A 27290-nucleotide genomic window follows, 5' to 3' on the forward strand; every position below is an offset into this window, starting at 1 on the left:
AATCTGCAAATGTGGTGGGAATTTATTTATTATTTATTTATTGACTCTTTGTTCACTGGGTAAGTGGACTGGTCTATTGACCCTTTTCAACCAAGATCTGAGCTCCAAGAACAGAAAATACATCACAATCTTTCAGTCACCAATATTGTATACAAATGAGTACATAACAAAATTTAGAACATAGTAGTATTGAATGCAGATATAGTAACATTAAAAGATCTGGTCAGAGTGCATTGAAAAAATACATACAGATATAAATATAGATAGATATTTATTTATTTTATTTTATTTATTTCCATTTGTTGACTGGGATAGTCCACTGGGCCAAGTTGGCCTGTTTTCAGTGGAGGCCTGGGGAGAAAAGCTTCACAAGAAAATCACATTAAATTACATTACATTTACATATGTGTAAGGTTACATTACATTACTTGTTAATATACAATATTCAGTCCAATGTATTAGGTAACATTAGTTGAATAGGAAATCGTATTATTCATGTTTAAACCAGACTGACAGAGAAAAAGCTCAGTAGGTATTCATGTAAGAGACAAAAAGGAGGGTAGGAAACATAATTTAAGGAGGTAATTTAGGTAGGAGCATGAGAGGGACATTCCCATTTGGAGGATAGATGAGAGAAGAGCTGGGTTTTGAAGTTATTATGGTTAGGCATGTTGTGTAGGTGAGAGGGGAGAGAGTTCCAAAGTTTGTTTATTGTGTAGGATAGTAGTAGTTGGCCTGGGGGAAAGAGGGTTTGTGTACTTGAAGCAGGTTTTGGTTCTCGGATCTTAGGGAGCAGTAGAGAGTGTAGGGTGTTGGCACTATGGCTAGGGATGGACAGTCAGATGGTTTGAAGGTGAGCTTATGAGTAGTGGTGAGTTGCAGATATCTAAGGTAGTTGGGGAGTTCTAGCCATTTGAGGAAGAGTACTGAGTGGCAGTAATGAGATGAACTTTTGGAGTTGGTAGCGAATTTGCTAATTTTGTGGTAGCAGGCTTCCAGTTTGGCGCACAGGCCTAGTTGGAGGTTGGTAAATAGGGGAGCACCGTACATAAGAGATGGGAGGAGGAAGGTAGTTGCAAGCGTGTGTCATGTTGAGGGGCTGAGATAGCGATTGTGTCTGTAAAGGAGACCAATCATCTGATGAGTTTTTTTGATAGCAGAGTATGTGTGGGAGTCAAACTTTAGGTTTTAATCAATAAAAATGCCTAGCTGTTTGGTTGAGGGGACTATTTCTAATGGAGAAAATGGATATATAGATATAGATATACACATACATATCTACATATATATATATATATATATATACACACACACACATATATATATATATATATGTATATATATATATATATATATATATATATATATATATATATATATATATATATATATATATATATATTATTTATTTATTTTTATTTTATGTAACATTTGTTTACTAGGATAGTCCGACTTGGAACAAAGCCAATTTTCAGCGGAGGCCCGGGGAGAAATGCTCCAGACGCAAGTCTTTGTAATGTGGGAGGAAACTGGGGGGAGGACATGCAGACGCTGCACTATATATATATATATATATATATATATATATATATATATATATATATATATATATATATATATATATATATATATATATATATATATATATATATATATATATATATATATCTTCTTCTTTCAGCTGCTCCCATTAGGGGTCACCACAGGAGATCATCTGTTTTCATTTCTTCCTGTCCTCTGCATCTTGCTCTGTCACACCAACCACCTGCATGTCCTCTCACGCCACATCTATAAACCTAATCTTAGGCCTTCCTCTTTTCAGAAGAAAAGATGGCAGGACACTGCTGCTGCTCAATAAAACTTTTAATAAAAACTTTAAAACAAGTAAACGAAGTAATCCAAATGCAGACAAAATGAAAAAAGGTTAGCGCTTTCGGGTTACACCCTTCATCAGACCTGGTCTGATGAAGGGTGTAACCCGAAAGCGCTAACCTTTTTTCATTTTGTCTGCATTTGGATTACTTCGTTTACTTGTTTTAAAGTTTTTATTAAAAGTTTTATTGAGCAGCAGCAGTGTCCTGCCATCTTTTCTTCTGTTTTGCTTATTTTGGATTCGCAGGACTTTGGCAAGGCTAAGTGGATTCATTTTGTTTGGTGCCTTCCTCTTTTCCTGTTACTTGGCAGCTTCATCCTTAGCATCTTTTTTCCAATTCACTCTGCATCCCTTCTCAGTACATGTTCAAACCAATGTAATCTTGCCTCTCTGGCTTTGTCTCAAAATCTTCCAACCTGGGCTGACCCTCTAATATACTTATTCCTAATCCTGTCCACCCTCGTCACACCCAGTGCAAATCTTAACATCTTTAACTCTGCTACGTCCAGCTCTGACTCCTGCCTTTTTGTCAATGCCACTATCTCCAACCCATATAATATAGCTGGTCTCACTACCCTCTTGTAGACCATCCCTTTCAGTCTTACTGGTACTCATCTGCCACAAATCACTCCTGCCACTCTCCTCCACCCACTCCATCCTGCCTTTACTCTCTTTTTCACCTCTCTTCCACACTCACCATTACTCTGAACTGTTTATCCCAAGTATTTAAACTCATCCACCTTCGCCACCTCTACTCCTTGCATCCTCACTATTCCTCTATCCTCCCTCTCATTCATGCACATATATTCTGTCTTAGTCTAGCTGACCTTCATTCCTCTTCTCTCTAGTGCATATCAACACCTCTCCAGGGTCTCCTCCACCTGTTCCCTACTCTCACTACAGATCACAATGTCATCTGCAAACATCACAGTCCATGGGGCCTCCTGTCTGATCTTGTCTGTCAACCTGTCCATCACCATTGCGAACAAGAAAGGGCTCAGCATAGGTGCCTGAAGCTGTTGAAGGCTGGGGGGGGGGGTGGGGGGCAGAGAGTGAGGGGGCACTTAGTGATCTAAAAAGAGCATCCCCTCCTGCAGCAACCTCCTACAGCTCCAGCAATACCCCCCTTCCCAGCCATGGCATTGTTTCATTACTTGGCTATTTCTCCTCAATTACCATAAACACCATTCAAACCTGCATGCATACTGTTTTCTTATTTACTTCTACAATGATTACAGCTATTGAAATAAAATAGCACAAACACTGATAGCCATTTGCTAATCAAACAGTACAGACTCACAATGAAACCAGACTTAGCATGAGCAGTAAACTTCTCTGCCCTTGAAACTCACATTCATTAAAATGGCATTAAAATCCACATTCATTTTGCATCTGGCCATTGGACTACTAAGCTTACCTCTGGGCTGTTTTCAAACCGTAGGCTCTTTACACATTTCTAGGGCCATACATTCATGTATGCATTCTTTGATTCACCTTCCTGATTGTATTAAATTATATTTCTTGTATAATGCAGCACACTTGTTAGAGCGTGTTTTAAATTTATTGTTTTGAAAATTTTTCCAGTAAGCAATGGAACAAAATTTGTGAACCGATAATGACAAAACTGACCGATTCAGAACATTTCCATCATAAAAGTCTACTCAAACTTCTGTCCTTCAATCCACCAATATCAGTAAATATGCACAATCTCTGCAGAAGTAAAAGCCATCTAAATAATTGCACATTAAAGGGACCTAACTAATGAAGAGGTTGCTACAAGCAAACAATTTTATATTTCATTGTTTCTTCTACAAATAAAGTGCCTTTTGCACTTGAAGAATTGTCTATGTTACATTAAAAATGATAAGCTAGTAATATTGCAAAAGGGAATGAATGGCAAACTGATAACAGGTTCTTAGTTACTAGATAACTCATCCAAAGGAGAACATTCACAGGACTGCAGCATCCACTCCCTTTAAAGTACACAGTACAGTATCAGCAATCCATCTGCATACTGTGGGAGTAGAACCCACAGCCTTCTGCATAAAAAGCAAGTATACAAGTGTGTGTGTGCGTGTGTGCGTGTGTGTGTGTGTGTGTGTGTGTGTGTGTGTGTGTGTGTGTGTGTGTGTGTATCTAATACATATATATATATATATATATATATATATATATATATATATATATATATATAAAACAAACATTAACTGGGAGAACTACTCAAGTTCTAACTTCCTTGCCCAACATTTCCTAGAATTTATAAACTCAAACACCCTGGTTCAACTGGTCAACACTCCCACCAGAGGTGACAACATATTGGACCTGGTCATCACCAGAATGGCTGACCGTTGTTCCACACCAGAGGTCAACACCTCGCTGGTTAGATCTGACCATAAACAAATCACTTTGGCTATCCACATTCCTCCCCCACCCTCGGACAAGGAAACCACCATGAAAAACTTTTCAAAAGCAAACTTCACATTACTTAAGACTCAGGGGTAAAGTTTCAAAGCCCCCATGCTGAAGGATAATGCTGTCCAAGCTGCAAAATCCTTTACTAATGCATTCTACAGGCACCTACAAAAATGCATGAATCGTGCCATCCCAAGCAAAACCAAGACTCCTCCAAAAAAAGGAAACCAGTCTGGTGGACTCCTGCCATAAACAAGCTATACAATAGAAGGAGGAAACTAGTACAGAAAAGAGTAAAATCCCAAAAAGGGGAGACATCCCTGATCAGTTTCAGCAAGAAACTATGATCCCTCATAAAATCATCCGAGGCGAGCTTCAAAAAATAAATTGCCAAGGATTCCAAAGATAACCACAAGGCATTCTTTAGCTATGTCAAGAATCTAAGTGGCAATGTTCAGATCTGTTTGGAATTAGTGCAGAATGGCACAAAATACACTGAACAGACTGATATTGCCAACATCCTGGCAGACAGGTTCAGTGCAAACTTCACCACCCTCTCACCCCCAAAAGGGCCCATAACCATACCAGAAGAATGTAGATTCCCTGAAAAAACAGATACTGAGGTTAAAACAGCCCTCTCCAAAGCCAAAAAAACAGCATCAATGGGACCGGACAGTGTCCCAGGCTGCATCCTACATGAGCTCAAAGATGAACTTACCCCTCACCTAAACGCACTGTTCAAACTCAGCCTCTCCACAGGCTACATACCCATAGAGTGGTGCACAGCAAGGGTTATTCCACTCCACAAAGGTGGAGCCGCAACAGACCCCAGGAACTATCACCCTATAAACCTGACTAGCTTGGTCTGCAAGGCTATGGAGGGCATCATCATGGAACTCATTAACAGAGACATTGGGAACCTCCAAACACTGGACCCTACCCAGTTCGGCTTTGTTAAGAGAAAATCATGCCTCCTAAACTTGGTGGACTTCTTTGAGACAGTTACCAAGGCTATAGACGAGGGAAAGGTGGTACACACAGCCTACCTAGACCTTGCAAAGGCCTTCGACACCATTCCCCATTCTGGTATTATAGACAAGCTCACCAGCCTGAACATAAACCCCTACATCACAAGATGGATTGAAAACTGGCTCACGGTCAGAACCCACATGGTGAGAGTCGCGGGAGGTAGGTCTGACTCTAAACCGGTTACAAGTGGCATTCCCCAGGGATCAGTCCTACAACCCCTACTCTTCGGCATATACCACTCAGAGGTACAGGCAAGCACAGGAGGACTATGGATAACCAAGTTCGCAGAGGACTGCAAATTAGGTGCTATAATTGACTCTCTGGCTGACACAGACATCCTCCAAAAGGGTCTCACTGAGACGAATACCTGGTGTCAAAATCATGGCCTCATGCTAAATGCTAAAACATGCATAGTCATCCCCTTTGGAAAAAATAAAGTATCCACAAACTACCACATAGGTGGTAGTCCCCTAAATACGGAAGATGTAATAAGGGATCTGGGGACCCAAGTAGATAGTAATCTCACCTTTGATAATCACATTGCCAAAGTGGTTAGAAAATCCTTCTACATAGCCTACCTAATCATAAAAGGGTTCGCATCCAGATCAAAAGAGGTCACTGTGCCCCTCTACTCATCAGTCATCAGACCCATCATAGAGTACAATGCCCCATTTGGGATGTACCTTACAAGACACCTGCAACAGCTGGAAAGACCACAGAAGTACCTTACCAAGAGGATCACTTGCCTCAAACAGATGCCCTATGCAGCTTGACTGAAGAAACTCCAGCTGTACTCAGTTGCATACTGCCTACTCAGAGGTGATCTCTACCTGACATACAAGGCCATGTCCAACCCAGAATTGATAGACATGCTCCACCTAAAGAAAACCTTAAACCCTCGAGCCACACGCTCAAGGGATCTAAACCTCACCACAACAATAAATAGGACATGCTTGAGGGATAGATTCCTGTCCCAGAGACTTCCTATGCTTTGGAACAAGATTCCAATCTACATTAGGCTGAGCTCCTTGTTAACACTCTTCAAAAGAAACCTTGACGAGTGGATGGGAAACAGAAAGTTTACCCCAGGGATCACTTCAGTGGGTCTGCTGGATAGAGGCACAGGGAAGTAATCTAAGGGGGCAGCGAAATCCAGCACATTCTGGTTAGGCTTATAAATGCCTTTGAGCAGATAGCCTAGTACCTACCTATGAACCTATATAGATAGATATATATTATATACATAAGTCTAACAGCTTTACTATTCACAAATTTCTTGGTTTTCAAAAGTATGGAAATAGCCACCTGAAGCACCATATGGTCAACACTCTGAACTGCTTTTTGATATTGTTGACATTTAAAACTATGATTAACACAGTTATTTACTAAACAGCTTGAGGGAAAAACATTAGCAAAATATATTTAGCAAAAAACTGTATGGACACATCTGTCTATAGTACATATTATTTGATCTATCCGATTCATTATACTGACTGCAGAATGTTACAATGATTTTAAAAGACAAGAGACATCATACAAGGTCACTACCAGCCAACCTCCATGTATTAAAGTCCAGAATACTTTTTTACCACGTCACAAATCAACCACTTTTTTTAAATAAGTCCCATTTGTTTGCTTGTCTAAACTTTAAAGGGAAAACATTGTGCTTCTTTCCTGCACTGAATTATGAAAATGAGAAACAATGGTGAGATGAGAATTTTGAGCTGGCTACAAATTTTGCAATTTTATTGTAGCCGTGGTGGTGCAGCAGTAGCGTTGTTGCCTCACAGCAAGAGGTTCTCCCGTTCGAATCTCGGCTTGGGTTGGGAGTGCCTTCTGTGTGGAGTCATCATGTCCTCCCCGCGGTCGAGTGGGCATTCAAAAGACATGCGTTGAATGGGCATGCCTTTGTTGAAGGTTGGGTGTCGGGCTGGCAACTTGAGACCATAAAAACTAACTGCCAGTCATTAGCAGACCGGAGTTCTGCTGTGGCGACCCCTACCGGGAAAAGCCGAGAAGACAAACAACAACAACATTGTAGCATGTGTCAAGTTTGGATTTTAGGGAGGACTGGATATTGGCAAGGAGGGGGTTCCATTTAGAAGAGATGGTAACAGAAAAGAGGAGGCTATGATTATTTTAGAGGAGCAGTTTAGGAAGTAGTTGTGTCAATAAAGGATACCCAATTTTTGATGAGTTTTTTCATATTGCTGTGAATATGCAAGTTTATGCAAGTCTCAAACCAGGACGACAGAAGTGCATTTTACATTAAGTGACTTGCTAAAGCAAAACTTAAGTTACACAGTGCCATAACAAAACTCAGAAGTCGCAGCTCTTAAAGGCCCAGTGGAGTACATTCCTGCACAGAGTGAATAGCGACAGCATTAAAGTGAAGGGCTCGTTCAGAGTAGTAAGCATCTAGCGAGTGAAAGTAATGAAGCAGCTGCCTCAACTGGAGGTCAAAAGCGAATGCCTTCACTGCTTTAAAATGTCTTGCAAAAAAAAAAAAAAAAGTCACATGAAGAGCTATGAAAGAAATCCCAAATAGTGAAGGGAGATAGGACAACATGCCCAGTCACAAGTACAAAAAAATGTGTTCTAATAAAATCTCCTGCAGTGCATTTCTTCTGTAGTCTACCCTACCAGCTTGGACAGCACTATATATACCCTCTAAGCCACCTGTCTACATTGTTCTTTGCTCCCTGAGTTCTATAAATATCACCATTTCTTTTTAAAGCTTGGACATTCTTAGTTTTTATTTTTGTTGCTTCTCCCATCTGTAGCAAGAAACTTTACTAATCTTTCATGAGAGCTGAAACATCAATTTCAACATAATCGAGGCACACGGTGGGACTACCCTTTTAACCATAATATACTCATGAAAGGTCAAAAGTCTTGGTCCTTTACTGGGACTCAAACACAAGAACAGATTTACTTTGTGCTACTACTGGTTTGCCTCCAATCAACTATGCAGTGGAGAAGTGTGAGCTAATGCATACCTGACTGAATCATACTTTTGCGGAAAGAAGCTGACAGAGGGAAATTTCTTTTCTTCTGAGCTGCAGTTACCATGAACAGTTTATTATAAAACATACTGGGGTACAGGCCCCTTTATATGTCACATGAAAGCTTTTTTTTTTTTTTAAACTTAAAGCCACATGAAACTGTTTGAAACTGTTTCCTTCAAAATAGCTTTCAACTATGTAGCATCTTAGCAACTGCCTAGTAACCTTAATGGTTATTGGTTCTAATTTAATATGCGAATTTATACAGAAATGTGCACGTATATATTGAACAAGCAAATTAAACACTGATACTAATACATAACTGAAAAACACTGCTTGCATACACAGCACACTACAGACCACCACCTATGCCCACAAACACTTCACACTGAAAAGTCATTCATAGGTTCATAGCTTCATAGGTTGGTACTAGGCTATCAGCCCTAGGGCCTATACAAGCTTAGCCATAACAATTCCCTGGCTATTTCTTCCCACACTATTTACTTCCCTGGACCCCTGTCTAGCAGGGCGACTGATGTGATCCCCGGGGTGAATTTCCTTTTTCCCATCCAATCGTCAAGGTTCCTTTTGAAGATGGCCAAAGAGGCACTCTGCTTGACATGTATGGGCAATCTATTCCAGAGACTGGGGAGTCTCTGGGTCAGGAACCTATCCCTCCAGCATGTTTTGCTTATTGTGATGACAAGGTTTAGATCCCTGGAGCGTGTGGCTCTGAGGGATTGGGATTTCTTTAAGTGTAGCATGTCCAACAGCTCTGGATTTGACATGGCCTTGTATGTTAAGCAGAGATCACCTCTGAGTAGACGATATGCGACAGAGTATAGCTGGAGTTAAAGCGGTCAGCGTAGGGCATCTGCTTTAGGCCTGTGATTCTTTTAGTGAGGTATTTCTGCGGCCTTTCCAGTTGTTGCAGATGTCTTGAGAGGTACATACTAAATGGGGCGTTGTATTCTATAATGGGTCTAATGAGGGATGAGTACAGTGGGACAATGACCTCCTTTTTTCTGGATGAAAAGCCCTTAGTGATGAGGTGTGCCACATAGAAGGATTTCCTGACTGTTGTGGTGATGTGGTTATCGAAGGTGAGACCACTGTCCACCTGTGTCCCTAAGTCTCTTATCACACTTTCGGTGTTTAGTGTACTGCCACCTATATGGTAATTCACGGATACATGTTTTTTCCCAAAGGGGGTAACTATACATTTCTTGGCATTGAGCTTGAGTCCATGGCTCTGGCACCAAGCATCTGTTTCTGTAAGGCCCTTTTGTAGAGTATCCACATCATTTGGGGATTCAGTAATTGCTCCCAGTTTGCAGTCATCTGCGAACTTTGTTATCCAGAGTCCCTTAGTGTTGGCCTGTACTTCAGAGAAGTAGATGCCAAACAAGAGCTGTCAAAGGACTGAACCCTGAGGTACTCCACTTATCATTTGTCTGGAGCTGGATTTGGAGTCGGCTACTTTTACAGTGTGGGTTCTGTCAGTAAGCCAGTTAGCAACCCATTGGGTGACGTGGGGATTAATGCCCAGCTTAGTACGTTTATCTATGATTCCAGAGTGAGGGATGGTGTCAAAGGCCTTAGCAAGGTCTAGATAGGCTGTGTGGACCACCTTACCCTTGTTCATGGCTCTGGAGACTGATTCGAAGAAGCCAATCAGGTTCAGGAGACAAGATCGGCCCTTCATGAACCCAAACTGGGTGGGGTCCAGTGTTTGAAGGTCGGCAATGTCTTTGTTTTTATAAGTTCCATGATAATACACTCCATGGCCTTGCAGATAAGGCTTGTCAGACTGATGGGACAGTAGTTTCCGGGATCCAAGGTGGATCCCCCCTTGAGAAGTGGGATAACTGTAGCTCTGCGCCACTCAGTGGGCATGAAACCTGAGGTGAGTCTATGATTAAACATGACACTTAGATGAGGTGCCAGCTCATATTGTAGTTCATGTAGTACACAGCCTGGGATGTCATCTAGTCCTATGGATGCTGTATTCTTAGCTTTGGAGAGTGCGTTTTTTACCTGTGTGGCCGTTATTACCAGAATTTGGCAATCTTCCGGTATTGAGGTGGGCCATTTAGGGGGTGAGAGGGGGTTGAAGTTGGCATTGAATCGATCTGCCAGGATATTGGCAATATCCTTGGGATCAGTATATTTAATGCCATTCTGTTTTAGCTCAGAGCAGATCTGAGCATTGCCATTTAGATTCTTGACATAGTTATAGAATGCCTTGTGGTTGTCTTTGGAATCTTTGGCAATTTTATTTTCGTAACTAGCTTTGGAGGATTTTATGAGGGATCTCAGTTTCTTACTGAGGCTGGTAAGAAAGTTTTTTGCATCCTTGGATTTTCCTCTTTTCTGCAATAGTTTCTTCCTTTTGTTGTAAAGTTTGTTTATGGCAGTGGACCACCAGATTGGCTTCCTTTTGTTTGGATGAGAGCATCTTGGTTCTATTTGGGATGGCACAATTCATGCATGAGTGGATGTGCTCGTACAGTGCCTTAGTGTAGGATTCAGCAGTTGAACTTTCAGTTCCTGTATACATGGGTGTCATGAAGTTTGTCACTTCTGACTTGAGTACCATGAAGTTGGCTTTGGAGAAGTTTTTTATGGAGGTTTCCTTACTGGGAGGGGGGATGTGGATGTTAAGGGTGATTAGCTTATGGTCAGACCTGACTAACGAGGGGGTGACCATAGGTGTGGAGCATCGATTTCCCATGTTGGTAATGACCAGGTCTAGGATATTGGAGCCCCTGGTGGGACTATGGATTAGTTGATCCAGGGCATTGGAATTTATGAATTCCTAGAACCGTTGGGCAAAGGTGTTGGTACATGAGCAGTTTTCCCAGTTAATGTCAGGGTAGTTAAAATCACCCAGTATTAGGGTGTTTGATTCTATCTTAACATTTTCCAGTATGTTTAGAAAGGTGTAGTGAGAATCTTGGGGTATGGTGGGGGATCTGTAGCAAGCTACAATTTGGATTGCAGTCTTACCTAGTGTTAGTTGCACCTGGAGAATTTCAGATGCATTGTGTTGGGCAACTAGCCTGGTGGTGTGAATATCCTTGGTGAATATTGACACTCCTCCACCTTTAGTGTTTCGGTCCTGCTTTGGTGGCCGAAAAGTGTGGTAGGAGTTGTAGCCTGGTATTGCAGGGGTGCTCTCTGGAGCCTTGAACCAGCTCTCAGTTACTGCACAGATATCAATGTTCTCTATTTTTAGGAATGCCTTGAGAGAGTGCATTTTGAGGTTTAGACTTCTAGCGTTGAGTAGCATTACCTTCAGATTTTGCATGCTTGTACCTGTTATTCAAACGGAAACACACCTCACACTGAAAGCAAAACCCCACAAGCACACACCAGCACAAATATCGATCATGCACAACTCAACAAGCTGATAATTTGGTCAACAGAGTGGCATGTTTTATTGCCAAGAAATGTTCTGGGTCAAGATCATCGTATGCAATCATCAATATAAGTGGTCAGAAAAACATCTGACTTCATTCTCAGAGTAAAAATAGAAACCGCAATTATGTGATGTGAAAGTTTTCTGGCTTGAACCAGGATTGCTAATCTTACCTGGAAGCAGCAAAAGCTAAACCCTTAGGCAATCGAATAGCATATGTAAACTCTCTCCATGGTGAAAGCTGTACTGTCCTTTATTTTAAAATTGCACGGGTGGCAGGAACACATGCATGCATAGACGTACTGGACCATATCATGGTTTTGCAGCTGTAAAAGTGGGAGGGTGCTCCTCCCACCTCGCTCTACAGTTCCGGCGCCTATGGGGCTTAGAGCTGATCCTTGATGTAATCCCACCTCCACCTTAAATGCATCTGTCACTCCCACTGCAGACCTTACCGTTGTCACACTACCCTCCTACATATCCTGTACCACTCTTGCATACTTCTCTGACACTCGCGTCTTCCTCATACAATACCACAACTCCTCTCTAGGAACCCTGTCATATGCTTTCTCCAAGTCTCTAAGTCCACAAAGACACAATGCAACTCCTTCTGACCTTCTCTGTACTTCTCTCTCTCTCTCTATATATATATATATATATATATATATATATATGGGGACCTTAGATGCTCAATCACTGTATACTAGTATTCCACATGAAGGGGGGATTAGGTATGTAGATTTTTGGATGATACAATCCAGTTTATTTAGTATGCAGGAAAGAGAATTTTTGATCATGTTACTAAAATTGGTGTTAGACCATAATGCCTTCTTGTTTCACAATCAATGGTATCTACAGGTAAAAGGAACAGCAATGGGGGATACTTTTGCCCCTACCTATGCAAACCTGTTCATGGGATATCTAGAAGTTCAATATATATATATATATATATATATATATATATATATATACTGCCCCTATATGCTTTAGAAATTATCTCATTATGTGGCATAGATACCTGGATAATTGGTGGGTTGTATGGGGGGGGGTGACAATGCTGGCTGGGGGGAATTTATAGATTTTCTTAACAAAAATGAATATGGCATTAAATTTACCAGGGGTATCAATATTCTGGAAGTCAAATATTTGGACGTTAAGGTGAGAAAATCATCTGAGGTTTTTCTGATTACTGATTTGTATAGAAAATCATTCTCCAAGAATGCTTTTTTACATGCCAGCAGTTGTCACCCCCGCCATACAATTCAAAATATTCCAGGGTCTCAATTTCAAAGAGTTAGAAGAATTTGTTCTGAGGAAACTACCTATGAGGCACAGGCTATGGATTTGGAGATGAAGTTTATCCATAGGGGTTATAAAAAAAGTTGTGTTGAAGCAGCCCATAGGGCATCAAATAATATGGAAAGAACAGCATTATTGGTTGCTAGAGAGCAAAATGGTAGGCCACAACAGGAAAAAGTTAGGTTTATCACTACTTATGGTACCAATATTTTCCATATAAAGGATACTTTGGCTAAACACTGGCATGTTTTGCATTCAGATTCTTTTTTTACTAACATAGTAGATGAACAGTGCCATTTTGGTTATAGAAAAGGTAGGACCTTGGGGCAATATTTTTCATCTTTTACAAAAGGCAGACAGGTGAGTTCTAAATCCATGACGAGCATAATGGGTAGTACTTATTGTGGGTCCTGTAAATACTGCAAATTGATGGCAAAAACCAAATCTTTTACATCAGTGAATACGAAGAGGATGTTTGACATTAAATACCTTATAAAATGTAGTAGCTCATGGGTCATTTATATGGCAGTTTGCCAATGCGGAGCATTCTATGTAGGACAGACTTCTTGCACACTTAAACAAAGAATTGCTCTTCATATTAGCGATATAAAATATCAGAGACTTCGAAGTGCTTTATATAAGCATAAGATGGTTCATACCACAGCGCATTTTGTTTTTGTAGGTATCAATATGGTCATTATGCAGGATAACAATGTTACACATAAACATAAGTTATTAACTCAAAAGGAACGTTGATGGATTGTAAATTTGGGGGCACTCTTTAAACCTGGCTTGAATGACCAGTGATAATTATATATAGAAACCAGACTAATAGATGCATAATAGTTTATAATTATTATAGGGGTGTTTGATCTTTATTTGACCTAATACACTCTATATATATATATATATATATATATATATATATATATATATATTCACAAAATATTTGAAAACATAATATATTTTTCTACCCTAAATTACATTCCAATTAGAATATTTGATATATTAGAGTTACATTTTATAAAATGTTTTTCTATATAGTAAATTTAACATAGTGGGAAGGAGTGAATTTATTAGTAGGGTAGTTTTGTAGTTATGTTATGCTTTGTAAGGTTTTCTGTTTCTTCATATATAGGATTATGTATTTTACAGTATTTATCATATTAAGATTGGTAAATATTATATAATAGTATAGTATTATTATTTGGGCATAATATTGGGGGTTGTACATGTTTTTAATAATATTATCACTTGGTTTTGTTTCAATTTGTAATTACAGGGTAAAAGTGCTGAACAGGGTTACAAGTGTGTTTGTATCTTTAAATGTGTGCTGCTGGTGTTTGTATTTCAAGTATTTAAATCCATGTTTCTGCCTATTTGAATTACACACTGATGACGCTTTAGGCGAAACCGGTCACCGGTCTGTGTTGGGCAGGCTATGCCTGAATAAACTTCTTCAAACCAGTGCTGTTTATTTCATTGGTTTCTGTGGAGTGCTGGAGTTGTTTTGGGGATTTGTTATTTATTCCGTGCACTCACCAGTACGTTCACGTGCACCTATTGTTTGGGATTGGTATATATATATATATATATATATATATATATATATATATATATGATAAATATATATATATATATATATATGTGTGTGTGTGTGTGTTTGTGTGTGCAAAATAAATGCAAAATACAAGCTATATAAATGTGAAATATTTGCATATAAGATGCTACATTAGCAGGCTAAGAAAAGTTTATTAAATATTTTTTTGTGTTCATGATATGGAATGGTAAATTACCAAATCATTATCATGGTAGCAGTTGCAGGTAGATTCAGTAAATTGATGCTTTTTAAGGGCATCCTCAAAGCTTTTAATGGTTTCTAGATTTCTGTATGCAGGTGGTTCCAAGTTGGTCCCCCTAGTCTGGGGGAAACTGTCTCACCTACAGCACTACTGAATGGAGGACATACTAGAGTGAAACTGTTGTCCTGTCTACTTCTGAATATATAACAGTTGTCTTGTAAAGGTAATTTCATTCTTTAAGGGGTGCAGTGACCATGTTTTAGCACCTTGTGAATTAGAGTACGTAGAAGAAAAGTGACCTTATGAGGAAACTAAACTGATTTGGAATGTTTTAGCAAATTGCAATGGTGTATGTGAGAGTAAGTTAACAGAATAAATCTGTAGATTTTATTCTCAGAAGTCTGTCTTCTGTGACTCTTCTGGGATGAATGCATAATAAGAAAAGGAAGGCCATATTCAAGTCCGGGTGTTAAAAAAAACTTTTAGCAATGGCCCTGGAGCAGCAGGTGAAAGGAGGTGACTGATCTTGTAATGCAGTTTTAATTGATCAACGACTTCATTAGTTACAGAATCTGTGTGTGTGTGTGTGTGTGTGTGTGTGTGTGTGTGTGTGTGTGTGTGTGTGTGTGTGTGTGTGTGTGTGTGTGTGTGTGTGGCAAAAAGAAAGGACAGGCTTGAGTATTAGCCCTAAGTACCTCTGTTCATTGACATTTGCTATACCGTTCCCATTAAGATCTATTAAGGGAATAGGAAGAATACCAGGTAGTTTCTTGGCTGTGGCAAAGACCATGACATTGGTTTTCCTGGGGGTTAATTAGTAGTTTATTAGCTGTGGACCAGGTGTGTAACTGAAAGAAACTTCCTGTAACTTTGTTTGCAGGTCATTGTGGTTAATACTAGACTGCAGGAACAGCATATCACCTGCATACATTAGTAATTAAAAATTTGGTAATTCTAAGTTGAGATCATTAACAAAGAGAGAAAGGAGATGAGGACCTAGCACAGACCTTTACATTACATCTGTATTAAGAATAATATGACTAGATGGAGGGAAAAGGGGAAATTATTGGGTAGAATATATGAAAAAGTAGAGGGTAGGTAGGATATGAGATAGAGAGTGGCAGAGAGATGTTCTGCTTATGAAAGGATGGATCAAAACAGTAAGAGAAATAAAGTGCCAAAGGAAGAAAGGGAGGAGAAATAATTGCTCATGGCAATCAGACTGCCTTAAAGCCCTATCTTTGTATTATGTCCCCTACAGGCCGTTGAGGAGACATCTATGCCTGGAATATAAAGCTTTGTCAGACCCCACCCTGATATACAGACCCCACCCAGAACGACCTCCTACATATCTGCAACATAAATAATACCAGTATTACCCATTCTAAAGACTTAAACCTTGCCTGTGATATAAATATGTCCTGCTGAAGAGAAAGGTATGCATCCCAGAGACTACTCCGTCTATGGAACAGGCTCCCATCTATGTGAAACAGAACTCTTCCCTAATCCAAATCAATCATACCTTGGACGATTGGATGGGAAACAGGAAATTGTTCCCTGGTTTGGCATCTATGTCCCTAACTGACAAAGGCAGCTGTAAATGATTCATCTCCCAGGCCCCTTCTTGTAAATGTTTCATTTCCCAATCCCCTGTTTACACTTACCATGGAAACCTGAAGTTGTCAGAGATTTGGGATGCATGATTAGATTTAAAAAGGCCCCACTGGTTGTTAGTCTAGTAAACACCTATGAACCTATGAACCTAAGGGGTGGGTATGGATTAAAGATGTGTTAGCAGAGAAGGAGCAAAGACTGGGGAGGTGGAAAATAGGCTGATATGATGGGGAGAAGGTAAGGTGGTCGCAGACTAGGTAGAATAGGATCTGGAGATTTGTGAGGATGATGAGGATTGAACCTTTATCCAAATATATATCCAAATATATTCCAGGACTAGGAAACGAAGAAGGCTGAAATGTGCAAGCAAGTATTCATTAAGTACATTCATAAAAGGGGTTGTTACAGGAGAATGGGTGTTGCAGTAGTCTTATTAGAAAAGAAAGAGTATTATGTTGAAATATGTTAAATCATGGCTATTATGAACAAATATGGGAAGATCTGATCACAGAAGCATGGCAATATATAGAAAACAATAACAATAATTAAAAAAAAAATTAGAATGGAACACACGATTTCAGAAATAAAGGATCACATTGTCAGAAATCAATAGTGCCAGTATTTGCCTTTTTGTTTAGCTTCAAGTCTGGGCCGTTTTAAGCTGTTTTTGACTGTTTTGTTGACTATGTTACAACCATGTGTAAAAGCAGACTATTCTTGTTGATACATTTTCAAAAAAAATCTCTGTTATGGTTCTGTTTCATTTTCACATTCTAATACTTATACAAATACAGTTTTCTGTAAATAATCTGATATTAAATAATGAGTCTCACTCTTACAAATATTATTTTACTTGTCTCAGTCTCCACTAAATTATCAGTTTCTCAGCTGTGTTTTTCAACTTTGGTGTAAAATGGATAGACTAAAACCATCATCTTTAAAGCTTCATGAAAACTTGTCAGAGAATCAGACATTGTGGATTCAAAGATTTCAGCTGTGTGTTAGTATGACTGTAAAAACAAAGAAAATCCAATGTACAATATTTATTTATGATTATTATTATTATTATTATTATTATTATTATTATTATCCAGTGTCAGCTTCTCCTCCCACCACTGACTCTCTCTTCATCGTCTTGACTGGCTTTAACTTCCTCTCCATCTTTCTTTCCTTCATTTAATCTTGACTCACAAAATCATATATAAAGTTAATGACTGCCCTGCCTTTACTAACCTACTTACCAAGTACCACTCTAATAGGCAACTCAGATCCAAAAACCAATTACTCCTGAAAGTAGAAAAAACAAACTCAACTGCCGGTCAGAAGCTTTACTCTTTTATCATAACCAAAATGTGGAACTCTCTCTCAGCATCTATCAGAGCCACTAGCAATTCAACTAACTTCAAAAAACTCCTTAAACAATATCTTTCCTTCTAATGGAAATGTACATGCACCAATTCCATTCCCTTCAAAACCTGACCCCCCCCCCAATAATATTTTATTGCTCCTAGCTTATATCTCCTCTCATCCCCTTTCTTCTCTAGACATTTCAGCAAGTAGTTCATAGTTGTGTACTCTTTTATCTTTTTTACCTATCAAACTTATATTTCTACAATAACCTATTTAAGTTATGCTTGATGTCCTATTCTGGGACATCTAACTGCATTGAATGAATATCTTACATTGTAATTCAATTTAACTTAATTTTTGTAACTGACTATGTTTCATATTACTTTTTGTAAATAATTGTGTCTTTTATGTATTTTGTTATATGTGGAGCTTTTCTCCCCAGGCCTCCACTGAAAATGGGCTTCATTAGGCCCAGTGGACCATCCCAGTAAACAAATGCAAACAAATAAATAAATAAATAATCTTTATTATTCTTGTTCTAACTATTACTATTATAGGGAATAATGTTAGTGGCACAAGAGGTAGCACACTCGCCCAAGGTGCAAGAAAACCAGAAGACTTGGGGCTCTGTTCCCAATCTAAGTGATTGGATAGCTGATGCCACAGTGTAACATTAAGGGGTGCTCTACTCTTAAGTATGTCATCCTTCAGATGAGATGTTAAATCAAAAAGTAGATATAAAAAATCTCATAGCACATATTTAAAAAATTAAGGGAAGTTTCCAAATGCCATGACCAAATTTCAGCTTGTAGTATAAATATCTCATCAGTCCACCTCTGAAAAGAGACCACCAACCTAGCAAGCCTGATCCTGTCAACAGAAGGATAAATAAAAATAAAAACATTGTAGGACAGAAAGCAATCAAAATATATAACACATTCAATCATAAAAAGAAGAGAGGTAAGATAGCGGTAAAAAAAAAAACAACTTTCAAGTTACTATATGCAAGACATTTCTTTCTAATATAAATCAAGTTTGTTGATGATTATATGACTGATTTGAAGAGGAAGTGCAGGGCATGTAACTGTGAGACTGGTAACACCTATGATTTGTTGATGAGGCATAAACTGCATGTGGAGTAAGAAATGATCAACTAGTGGAGGTACTATTAAAAGACTTGATACTTGACAAATAATGAACTATATTCAGAGAAACTGTGCTTTTAAGCTTATAATTTGAAAGAATAAATAGAAGTTATATGAAAAAAATGTAGGAAATGAAAACAAGGGCAGAGTGAAGCCAATGTTTGCTAAAATAAATACAAATAATGAAATTGCTACCATGTGGTTATTTCAAATGATGGCTGGTAATAATGAAACAGGCATTGATCATTTTCAGTGTGAGAAATATGGCTAAAAACATGCAAACATATAGTAAAGCAATTAAGTGAATGCTTTAAAGTTATTTTTTTTATCAAGACAAGTACTTTTCTTATGTTTAGCATTCACATTTTCTTCTCACACTTCTTTCTCCACTCTTTTGTTTCTCCTCCTCCTGTTCTTTAACTCTTCTTGTGCTCTTTCATAGAACAAGTATTGTACGTTTAGAGCCCAGCCATCAGACATTAAGCATAGCAAACTTACTAAATAATCTAGTACCTCACTGATGACTAGGTGCTAAAATAGACCACCAGCTACAGATAACGGTGGGCACTTAGTGTAAAATATTACTTTTGGAGCCTCAGTTGTGTTTTAAAATGCATGCTTTAATTGTTAAGTTAACTTCATTTCCTACTTTTTAATTACTGATATGATAACATCATTTAGATTGAACCTATTGCATTATTTTGAGGGCTTGAACTCACTATTGGATGAATACAGAAAATGTTTGGGGTTACAATTATGCATAGAGTGCAAAATAACAATGAAAATTCTACCTTCACATAGTACTCCAAACTCTCAAATTAACTAATATTCACACAGATAGGTAGATTGGTTAATTATGAACTTAAAATTAAATAGTCCCAAAATACAAAAGTCAGAGATCTAATTTTTCATCAGCAAAAAATAAAACATACGGGTAAGATAGATTCATTATGGAGCAACTTCCCCAACTGTAAAATAGACTCCCATGGCAAATCATGCAATGTGGTACATTCAAACTGGAACTGAGTGATTGGCTACGTAATCACAAAATCACCCATGGCTTTACTGGGCATCTATATTACATAATCAAACTTTTAAAAGTTTGAACATCATATGGTCAACACCATATAATCGAACTTTTAAAAGTTTGAAAATGTAATAGAAAAAAATAAACCAAAGGAAAAAGCTTACATGAAAGGTTTAAAAAGGGGGGCAAGAGCCCCTGCACCCCCCACACCCCCACTCTACAAATAAACCAACTCCAAGATCGCACTACAATGCAGTAAAGGGAAATCTTCCCATTCCGCACAGTCTGTACAGAGATGTCCATTGAAATGTTCGAACTTTTAAAAGTTTGATCATATGGTGTCGACCATATGACATTCAAACTTTTGATATAGACCACTTTACTGGTGTAGCTCTTCTTGAAATAGAAGGTGCAGTCTAAAGGTGGGAATTGGCATGATGTAAATGGTCACAAAACTCTGTTACGTTGTATTTCATATGAATTCTTTGTTTCCTATGAGAAAATGTTATTGCACTTGTTTATCTTCTTGCTATTTCCTTTTTTTTTTTCTTTTATCCCGCCCTTTGTTCAAGTAACTCTCCTTTTCATCTTTACATAATACACTAAGTTGTTATGGGAATATGTGGTGCTTGTCTCCTCTTACTATTTTTTGTTCTTAATATGATAAGGAGCTCACACATCTGGAATTCTAATCCTCTCTATGAACAGTGTAGATGTTCTTCTCACAAAGGTATACATAATTAAACAAACAAACAAACAACAAAAAAAAAATGAATAAAATTAAATACCTGGAATTTTACTGTTAACTGTTGTCAACATTTCATCAGACTGATTTATTTATTTATCATTCATTGGCCAGGTTAGTCCCACTAAGCTAGTAGCCTCCTTTCAGGGAGACAAGATGTGGTATTTATACTTACTAAGGGGAACTTGGCCAGAGTGCCAGGGGAAGTTCTCCTTACCCTTTTTATAAGTGTTGTTGGATCTTTTGTGTCCACCTGAGCTATCTCCAAGGAGATGAGACCTCGGTATAGCAGCTCACCTGAGGGAAGGCACAGTCAGGAGCGCAGCATCGCACTTCTGCTGGAATGCAGTGTCATCATTCCATCTAGCCAGGATGAAAATAGAACCTAAAACTTTCTGCACCAAAAGTAAGTGTCTGACTTGTTACACCATTAACACCAATAAATATTTTTAAGTAATTTTACTAGCATCACTGAGAGCGATTGAAGATTTTGGTGCTGAGATGTTCAAAATGGATTCCCAGACACCATTTCAATGGCATAGGAAGAAGAAGTCCTTACTTTGAACCAGATGATCTGACTGCTACTAGCAGCTCAGATGCTGGCCAGATTGGTCTCTTTTAAGCAGAGATTTAAACAACAGAAATGGCAGCAGTGGTAGCAGCAAGAGGTTGCTTTGCTGTTCCAACCTGGTGACCATATCCCGTCTTGCCATACAAATGCATAAGTGGACTGAAGTACACTTACTTGCAAAAACATGTATTTGAGATGGATAACTAGCCATGTTAATCACATTCTGTGAAGTGAGGTACAAATAAAAATAGCACAGAATAACATTAATTATCTATTCACAGAAGTCATTCTATATACTTCATTTTGTCTTTTGCTCATTTTACTGCAGTGCTGGTTTACTTTAAATTTATTTTTCTTGGAGTTTTAAGTCCTATGCTAGAATCAAGAGCTAACATTTGTGTTACATTCTGCAAGTTCATTGTGTTGAAAACCGGTTTCTCCCTTAGGGGAAAGAACAAGAAGGATGCAACTGGACATAGCATTTTTGTTAAAGGTAAGGAACATATGCCAAAGTTTAATTGTGATTGTGGACAAAAAGGACTGCTGTAGGCATGTTTTTGATTGTCGTCATCTTTCCTGCCCTACCACTGTTGTGATTTAGTAAATTATGTGGCTGTATACTGTCTGCCCTTCTACAAATTTCACTTTCAGAACTCCTCTCTACCTTTCATTTGCTCATACTAGTGATTTCTGCAAGAGCATATTGGGAAGATCATCCTTTTAAACAGATTAAACATTAGTTACTCCTTTCATGTTCTCTCACCTAGTAGTTGTACTCTAAAATACTCACAGTTTTTAACTACATTTTTCAATTTACATTTAAAAAAATAATGACATAGTTCTTGATACTATGCCATACGGGGAGTGAAATGGCTAGGGACCCCCAATAAAATCTATCTACACATACACACACACACACACACACACACACACACACACACACACACACACACACACACACACACACACACACACACACATGCAAGTACATGCACAAAAAGTAGAGTAAGATTGACAAGTAAAAAGGTTGGGAATCCAAGAATAGAATATAAATTGAACAGCACAAGCTAGCCAAGAAAAACAGGAGAAAGATTTATAAGTGCATAGCCCAGGAAGCTTAAGATGACATGATGTGGGGTGTTCAGGAGAATTTGCTGCAGAATGATTCCACCACATAAATTCATCAAGGTATGACAGAATCATTCTCAAGTGGTTGCCATTGTGATGGCTGTGCCCTGGCCCAGTAATCAAGGAGCCTCAATCCTCACCACTAACACCAGGGAGGTCATCTCATAGAAGAGGAAAGGATACCAAATACTCACAGTAAAGTACAATTTCCCTTAAGTGCACACAGAGATCACAGTCAGTCTGGGGCTGGTTGCTCCCTTGCTCTCTACATCCTAATAAGGCTCCCCACTGGCACAGCTATAGGGTCCAGATCTCAGCCTAGTTTGCAAGCTAACCTCCAGTACCCTCTCTGTTCCACCAGTGCTTTGTGTCCCTGCCCAAGTAGCTGACACACACCCACACTTTGAGATAAGTATTTATACAACTTCACAGACATTCCTGGGCAAGGCTGACACAGATTCTCCAGCTGTGACCCTTTACCCAGACTATACAGTAGTAATTATTGCTACCACCAGCTTAATAATTATCAGCTACCCAAAGGCCCTTGAAAGGGTGCCCAATTATTACAGTGCAATATTATTATCCAATTGGTAATGTGACTATTCTGTCTAAGAATTATTAGAGTGGCCTGTTACAATGAACTCTATAAATATGCAAAGTACTCTAGAGCCTACTTCCTTACACAAACCAGCCACAGGTAAAGGTTTTTAAAATATTTAATAATAAATAATTAAAACACAAGACAATACTACTACACCACAGAGATATCTAAGAGTTCAGAAGAGATCACACAGAAACTTAAAACAATACAGTAGGACAGGTCTGATGTCAAAGGAGAACACAATCTAACTTTCTAATCTTTAGCTATTCTTAAGAGAAAACACAGTGCTATAATCCTACTTACAGACATATAGAGCATAAGCAGTGTTGGGTTGATGGTCCAAGACAAATGCTTCTTGTCCCTCTCTCAACAATAGTTTTTAAAACACTAACAAACAGCTCTGCTAAGGCCCTCCCAAATTACATAATTTTGACACTTAGGTTTTACCAGTATTCACGTTACATCATTTTCACACTTAGTCTGGAGTTCCCAGGCAAACAAACTGCATTATTTAGCAAGCTAACAACTGCTCAGGAAACTACAACATTAAAAGATATTTTGCATGTATACTCTAACAATTATTCCTTAAGTTAAGACAATAGAAAGAATGTGTTCAGCCAGATGCTTCGGCACCACTTTTTTAGATAAGTGTAACTTCAAAGAACATTTGAAATGCTTGGCTTGGTTTTCCTTCCAGCAGATGGCAATCTTGCAACAATCTTGAAGTTCACATTGTACAGTGTTTTCTTTCATTTAAGAACAAAAGCCTGTATTTTACATTTATTTATACAAATGATAACATTATGTATCAAGTTCTATTTGACTAGGCTGGCAGCCTTCACCCATCTTTCCCCAATCTTCACAGCCACTCATTTTTTTTAAATGTTCTTTTAGCTCTGGACCACTGCCCTTCCACTGAATAGATGCAGGCACCATTGTGTGAACCCACAATGTTTTGGGAATGACTATCTTTTAGATATCTGTAGTTCATGCCTGGAAAGTGTTGCAGTATGTCATAGGCTGCCCAATAATCAGACATAATTGTTTCTCCTGGAAAGACATGTTTTGTTTTTATTGGAATCAAGGTACCAGCACCTCTCCTTGTCACAAAGCAGATGTAATCATTTTTTTCTCTATTCTAATTGCCGAATAGCCAATGGACAGCAATGGCTAAATGGTGTCCTTTATTATGTTTTGCCTTGACAAACACTTCCACTGATTTCAGCAATTTTTCCTGGTCCTCCAAATTTCATGGGTTGTTACATCAATTTCCGGGAGCAAAGATCCCTGAGGAACTGATCCTAGTGTATTCCTGTCTTATGTGTCACCTATGCCACTTTGAAGCTATGGACACAGGCAGATGGTTTGCTCAGTCATATATTAGTTACACAAACATTTTTATAGGCACTTTGCTCTTTTCAAAGATAGTTCCTTTGGAATCGCCAGTTTGGCTTCAGCAGTTGCATGCATGGAATTTTCAGACAACAGAATTTATAATTGGATGAACAGAGTATGGAGATCCACATCTTTGACAGTTTTCTTGTGAGGTACTATTCCAAATCCTTGCAAAAAAATTCAACCGTGTTGGAAATATTATCTGTAATAATACAGATGCCATCAAAGTTATACAAATCTATGTCAGCAAGATTACTATATGCTGCACATTATCATTAATTTTATGCTATTAATTAAAAAAAATGTTCAGTGCTAATACAATTAACTAAGATATACTAAAAGGTAAATATTTCTATAGGAATGAGTTGTATGAAGTTCATTGACATTGATAGCCTGTCCGTCAATGATGCCACATCTCGTTCCCCCATAAATCAACTATGGAATGCCAAAACATACATGAACTTTGATGGGGGGTATTACACTGCACTACACAATAATCATGAGAGATGCCAGGAGAGGGCCTGGAGGTAGTCATCCTAGAAGTGTTATGTATCAACAATGGCACAAGGAGGAAAGAGAGAATTTGTGAGTATAAACACTGGCTGCAGCAGTGGAAAAGGGAGGTCTCTTGGTAGGATAGTGAGGAAAGTCATAGCAAAGAAACAATCTATATGCAAAGGGTAGACTCCATCTTAGTCCAGATTGGGCAGCAGTGCTTAGTGTTGACTTGGAATGCTACATTTTAAAGACTGCAACTTAAAAGTGAGATTGAACTGAGGAGGGAGAATGAATGAACGGAGTTTACCCAGCTGATAAAGGATGAAAAAGGATGGAGAGCACAACAGAGGAATAAAAAAGTTTGATTCTGATTATGGCTAGAAAATTGTACTCTGCAATGAAAGGATTCCCTGTAGGAAGATTCTGGAGTTGTAAGCAGTGCTGCTAGAAATGAAGAAGGACATTCCTGGTATTACACAAACCTGTGCTAATGACAAAGATGGTGTGAGTTGTGCACGTTATTCAAAACAGATTATTCAGAAATGACAGAGAAGGGAGAGATGGGTCAGAGTAGTAATCAGTATAGGGGATGTCATCAGAAGTGATTAGAGAGTAGGTACAAACACCAAACCAGGAATGAAGGAAAGGCATAGCCAGTGTATAAACTAAGTGCCATTTCCATTAAAGTGGAGGAGAATCAAAGTGCAGAGCATCTTTGACCAGAATTAACACGTTATGTAAATGAGAGACTGGAGGAGATAATAAAGGAGGAAGAATGGGAGATGGAGGGCAATTCTTATGGGGGGGATGAATCTGCAAAGAGAAGATTATAAGAGTCTAAGGTCAAGGGCAGAGAAGATGTAGGGGTTAAATGTAATTTTGATGCATGAGAAGGCCAGTCAGCTTGTGTAGTAGAAAGGAAAACATTCCAGTTGTGGTCCTAACCACTACAAATAGAATTATGTATATCTAGCTTATGACAATATCAGCCAGTAGTGATCTTGTCAAATGTGTGGTTTAGAGTAACTATAAATGGAAAAAAAAAAACAAAGATAAAGTCAATGGTGTGGGAATGTTGAGAAGTGTATCATGCTTTATGAGTGGAGGTGGCCAAGTCTGATTTTGGAGACTGAGAAAATATCTAATAAGTAAACAAGCAATGGGGATAGGTCACGATCTTAGGCAATGGTGCAAAGAAGATGCAAAGGGACAAAAAAGTATAAGGCACGTGTATCTACTTAGGAATGTGAGCCTAGCAATTAGGACAAAATATAGGACCTACAACATGTTGTAGGAGGTGCAGGAGTCATACTACAAGGAGATTAGCAAAAAGACAGTAAAGATGTTAAGGGTAGAAGACGTTAATACTGAACAGGAGTTAGCAGAAGGGATTGGGGTGGAGTTTGTACCCAGACTAAGCAGAGGTAGGAAGAAGACTTGAAAACAGAGATATTTAATGAATAGCATCTATCATTCTGCATAGAGGAAGGCAATAGGGGGAGCTCTGCTTGATGGGAGGTGAGGCAATATGACAACAGCAGATGGCAGACAACAGGAAAGGAAGGGAACAGTTTCAGGAAAATTGTTTGTCTCGAGAATGAATACAGCACAGAAATCATATGGGATTCCTGCCAAAGTCCTCAGAAATCTGCCAGTTTGCTGGCAAACATACTGATATAAATCTTCAAGACATCATTGGGTATCAAGACATGTGTGGTGACTTTGTACAAGGGGTGTGGGCATAATTAATGGTCTTACACAGCAGGCTGATAAGACACCTTGGACCAAGAGTGAGGAATTGGATAGCTGCATGTCTCAGTATTAGGGCACAGTGGACTGCAGTGAGAGTGACAGTGTCACAAATTAGAAAAGTGATGCAGTGCAGTGTTCTGGCATAGTTCAAATATTCTTAAGTATAGTTGTCTCAGCTATACCTGAAGGAAAAGAGGACAGAATCCATCTCTTTACATATGAGACAGAGACAGGTACAGCAGTTAAAGGAGGTGGAAGAGTTTACCAAGGGATTTGGAAAGGTTGGAGTAGTAGCCATTAAGGTAGCTATTGATATTTATTGCAAACACGTGCAATGTACTGCAGTTAGACTATAACATCTTGGTGTAAAGTAATACAACAGGAAGTGGATCTGGAGGTGTTCATGGCACCAGAAATGGATTATATTACCAGGAGCAAAGTGAGAGGGCAGCAGCATCAGTAAACAATAGTAAAATGTGAAGTAAACAATAGTAAAATGTGTTACCGGAGGCATATATTCTACAAGTAAAGAGCTAATGCTTTCACTCCACTTGAGTGAAGCATGAATTTCTAGAGGCTGCCTATTGGAATGTTAGCACTCAAGTACAGAATGCAAACAAGTT

This window comes from Protopterus annectens, chromosome 4.part0, assembly GCF_019279795.1.
Source record: "Protopterus annectens isolate FY-2018-M chromosome 4.part0, PAN1.0, whole genome shotgun sequence".
Lineage (NCBI taxonomy): Eukaryota > Metazoa > Chordata > Ceratodontiformes > Protopteridae > Protopterus > Protopterus annectens.